The sequence below is a fragment of the Zingiber officinale genome, chromosome 11B, assembly GCF_018446385.1.
Source record: "Zingiber officinale cultivar Zhangliang chromosome 11B, Zo_v1.1, whole genome shotgun sequence".
Lineage (NCBI taxonomy): Eukaryota > Viridiplantae > Streptophyta > Magnoliopsida > Zingiberales > Zingiberaceae > Zingiber > Zingiber officinale.
In genome coordinates this window covers 36,982,061-36,987,346 of record NC_056007.1, presented here as the reverse complement: position 1 = coordinate 36,987,346, position 5,286 = coordinate 36,982,061, and positions in this window count along the sequence as shown.

Below are 5,286 nucleotides of genomic sequence, written 5' to 3'. Positions count from 1 at the left end.
TTGCATGCAAAAAGCTAACCTTGCAGGAGATTCAATTACCCTACATGTCTGTCTATTTTACACTCCCAGTCTGTTCGGATAGGACATGATGTTAAAACCATTAAAGGATTATGGAGCACTGAAGTATGCTAAAGAGCTAGGGCCCATTGTGTTTCCAGAAATCCCAGTGAAGAATTTTATGCTCAGACCATCATTCATCTCTAAAGTGCAGGAAAATCAGTTTAGAGGATTAGATTCAGAGAATCCTTACTTTCATCTCCTAGATTTCCATAGCTATTGCAACACACTGAGAGTTGAAGGGGTTCCGGCTGATTCAATACAACTTATAGCTTTTCCATTCAGTCTCAGAAGTAATACAAAGGTTTGGTTCAACACTCTGCAGAGGAGAAGCATCAGGATGTGGGATGAATTAGAGAGAAAATTTTTAGATAGATACTTTCCTTCAAAAAGAACTGCTCAGTTGAGGGATCAGATTCTACACTTCAAGCAACGTGACAAAGAAGCATTGCATCAAGCTTGGGATAGGTACCTGTCAATTCTATATCAGTGCCCACATCACGATATTGAGAGATGGTTGGTTCTTCACATATTTTACATTGGACTCTTGTTCCAGAATAAGAGCCTTTTGAACACAGCAGCTGGGGGGGGGGGCACTCATGAAAAAAAGTTTGGATGAAACACAAGAAATAATCCATATGGGGGTGTCAAATCTCAGCGAGTGGTCAGGACAAGATGTGCTAAACTTATCTCTACACCCGATCAAAGCAGAAGAGAACATGGGAGTGTTGATGGATGAAAATAAATTAAGACACGTAGGGAACAAGGTTTGGGTAGAATTAGAGGAATTCATCAGTGTGCGGTGCAAGGATGTACAAAAAATGTTTCCTTGGTGTGGATAGGTCTTATTAAAATCGTCGGGAGGTTTGATATCTCCCTCAGCATCATGTATGGAAGAGGACTTGGATGATGACGATGATATTGAGGGAATGGCTCAAGAAATTGAGGGAGCTCCAGAAGAAGTCATGGTAAATGAGGAAATACGGTTATTAGAACAGGAACCAACCTTGCCTGAGATTGTACCACCTCAAGTGGAGTTAAAGCCTCTGCTACCTAACCTTAAATATGCATTCCTTGGTCTAGATTCCACCTTCTCAGTAATAATTAACGCCAATTTGATGGAGATGGAGGCACAAAAATTGATCCAGGAGCTGAGAATGCACAGAAAAGCAATCAGATACACCATTGATGACATTAAAGGGATCATCCCTTCGATCTGCATGCACGGAATTCTGCTTGAAGAAGGATATAAAATTCAATTGAGCATCAAAGAAGGTTAAATTCAATTGAGCATCAAAGAAGGATTCCTAAGACCATCATTTCTGACAGAGATGGTCGCTTTATTTTACATTTTTGGGAATGTGTTCAAAAGGCTCTTGGCACAAAGCTATTGTTCAGTACTACCTTCCACCCTCAAACCGACAGACAAACAGAAAGGGTGAACCAAGTACTAGAAGACATGTTACGAGCTTGCGCCTTAGACTTCAAGGGGAGCTGGTGCCGATATCTATGCTTAGCGGAATTTGCCTACAACAATAGTTACCAAGCTACTATTGGAATGGCGCCGTATGAGGCTTTGTATGGGAGGAAATGTAGATCCCCTATATGTTGGTACGAAGGCAGCAAAAAGAAGGAGATGGGAGTTCGAACAGAGTTTATTGACAACACCACCCGTGCTATACAGAGCATCCGCCAAAGAATAAAAACTGCTCAGAGTTGATAGAAGAATTATGCAGATAAGCGACGAAGGCCATTAGAATTCAGTGTCAGAGTTTCAGTATTCCTCAGAGTAGCTCCTATGAAAGGAGTGATGAGGTTCGGGAAGAAGGGAAAGCTAAGCCCGCACTATGTGGGACCATATCAAGTTCTAAAAAGAGTTGGCAAGGTAGCTTACGAGATAGCGCTGCCTCAGGAGATGTCAGCTATCCACAACATGTTTCACGTTTCGATGCTAAAGAAATGTATTCCGAGCACGGACCAAGTGATCGAACCACAGACAGTACAAGTTCAAGAGAACCTAAGTTATGAGAGCCGACCGGTTCAGATATTAGACCAAGACATCAAAAGACTAAAGAACAAAGAAGTACCCTTAGTAAAGGTCCTGTGGCAAAATCAACGGTTCGAAGAAGCCACTTGGGAACGCGAAGACGATATGAAACGGAAGTACCCGGAGCTATTTTAAGTTCGAGGATGAACTTTCTATGACGTATGGGGTACTGTAACACCCACGAAATATTTAAGCTATACATATGGGTATTCTCTTTTAGAATAAAAGGGAAATGGAAATAGAACCAAAAAGAAATAAAAAGAAAGAGAAGTTAAGGCTTGAACCATGAACCCCTCATAATAGATAAAGCTAAATTGGTGTATGATAACCAATAGAGTCATGAATGATATATGATTAGCAAATAATGGAAATTGTAGTTAAAAGCAAGAGTATGATTAAGTAAGGAAGCAAGAAAATGTCAAGTAGCTTTCCTCCTCTTTCTCTTGGTTAAGAGAAGAAGCAAGCAAAAGACAAGTTGTTTTCTTCTTCTTCTTCTTTCTATGTTCTTGGTAATGAAGAGGGTGAGAGAATAGAGGAGTCAAGAGGATGAATTGGGACATTTTCTTTCCTCATTGAGAATAAATAAGAATGAGAGAAGAGAAGGGAAAGAAAGGTTGGCTACTTCTTCCTCCTTCTTCTTCCTCCTCCTTCTTTCTCCTTTTTCCTCCTCCACCGAGACCTAAACTCTCCCCTCTCCCATTTTCAAATCCAAGATAAGTTTTCTCCCTAAGGAAACTAATTCACAAGAAGGAGTCCTCAAGATCTACTCCTTACAAGCAAGAGAAGCAAAAGGGAAAACTAGAAGGAGAAGCTTTCTTCTTCCCCTTCACAAGGGTACCTTCTTTAAGAAAAAAACCAAGCAAGAGGATGTAAGTATCCCCTCACCTATGGTACAAGTAGTTCATGTGTCCTTCCATGAGTTTAGATTACTTAAAAATCTAGGGTTGCCTCTTGAAACTTTCGGCCACCAAAGTATAAAATCTTAAGGAAGCTTAAGATCTAAACTAAATATGCTCACCATGTTCCTTATGATATGTACCCTATGATAGAAGATTAGTTTAATGTTCTTATGCATGTATGTTGCTTAGAACTTATATTCATGTTCCTTAAACATTCGGTCATGATAAGATTAAAAGACCTAGGAAAGCTTAAGACCTGACTAAACATGCTCGCGATGTTCCTTATGATAGGTAGCTTAGGATATGAGCTTTGTTTAAAATTCTCATGTATTTATTTATGTTGCTTGTGGTCTAGACCTTGGCCAAGAAGGTTTCGGCCATGATGAGATTAAAGGCCTAAGAAAACTTAAAAAAAAACAAATCTAATATGCTCATGGTTTTCCTTATGATATGATATGAAGTTAGCTTAATATTCTTATGCTTGTATGTTGCTTAGACTTAGTTTCATGTTCCTTGAACTTTCGGCCATAACAAGACCAAAGACCTAGGAAGCTTAGAACCTAAACTAAACATGCTCATGATGTTCTTTATGGTATATGATATGAAATTGGTTTAGGGTTCACATGCTTTTATGTTACTTGTAACCTAGGGTTAGGCTTGGCAACTTTCGGCCATAACAAGACCAAAGACCTAGGAAGCTTAGAACCTAAACTAAACATGCTCATGATGTTCTTTATGGTATATGATATGAAATTGGTTTAGGGTTCACATGCTTTTATGTTACTTGTAACCTAGGGTTAGGCTTGGCAACTTTCGGCCATAATAAGACCAAAGACCTAAGAAGCTTAGAACCTAAACTAAACATGATCATGATGTTCTTTATGGTATATGATATGAAATTGGTTTAGGGTTCACATGCTTTTATGTTACTTGTAACCTAGGGTTAGGCTTGGCAAGTTTCGGCCATAACAAGACCAAAGACCTAGGAAGCTTAGAACCTAAACTAAATATGCTCATGATATTCCTTATAGTATATGATATGAATTTGGTTTAGGGTTCACATGCTTTTATGTTACTTGTAACCTAGATTCATGCTTGGCAAGTTTCGGCCATAATGGGATTAAAAGACCTAGGAAGCTTAGAACCTAAATTAAACATGCTCATGATGCTCTTTATGATAAATGTTACGATGTTGGTTTAGGGTTCATATGCTTTTATGTTACTTGTAACCTAGATTCAATACCTTGTAAGTTTCGGCCACTTCATGGAATTAGGGTTAGGGACCCAATTATGATTTACTATGTGTCTCACATGCTATGATATGAATTAGGAGATGCTAGTTAATGATTTTCATGCATGATTATGTTTCCCTATGATATGTCATATGCTCATTTATGTATGCTTATGAATCATGCATGATAATGACTCTTATGATGGGTTAGATGCTCAAGTATGCACGCTTTATGATATGACAAGTAAAGGCCTAAGAGTTGCTTCCCTATTAGTTGGGACTAAGAGCACTCTTTATGATATGACAAGTAAAGGCCTAAGAGTTGCTTCCCTTTTTGTTGGGACTAAGAGCACTCTTCATGATATGATAAGTAAATATGGCATGCTACTTTACTTTTTTATGTGGCTTGTACCGGACCTTAGTGTCCAAGGGATGGGCTCCTTAGTTCGCCCCTAGGTCGACGGACGTAGTACGGACCTAATTCCCTAGTAGGTTCGGGATTAGCTACCCCGTCCTAGGGATTGCGCGCATTTATGTTATGTGGTACATAGCCAGGCCCTCATGTTGAGATTATATTTAAGTATTATATGATATTTGTTTTAAAAGACATCTTGCACATGACATGACACATGTTTTTGAAAGACATCTTGCATATACTTTTATGATATGATAGGTTATGATATGACATGATATGACATGATGCTCTTTTATGATATGATATGATATGACATGATACTCTTTTATGATATGATATGATATGACATGATGCTCTTTTATGATATGATATGATATGACATGATATTCTTTTATGATATGATATGATATGATATGACATGATGCTCTTCCATGATATGATAGGTATAACATGATGCTTTTATATAGAATGATATGATATGATATGTTATGATGCTCTTTTACATGATATGATGTTTTAGATGATTATGTCTTCATGCTATATGCTTATATGATTATGCTATGATACATGGTTTTTGTGAGTAGGAAAGGATCTTACTAAGACTGTGTGTTTATAGATTACTTTCCTTGTACCACAG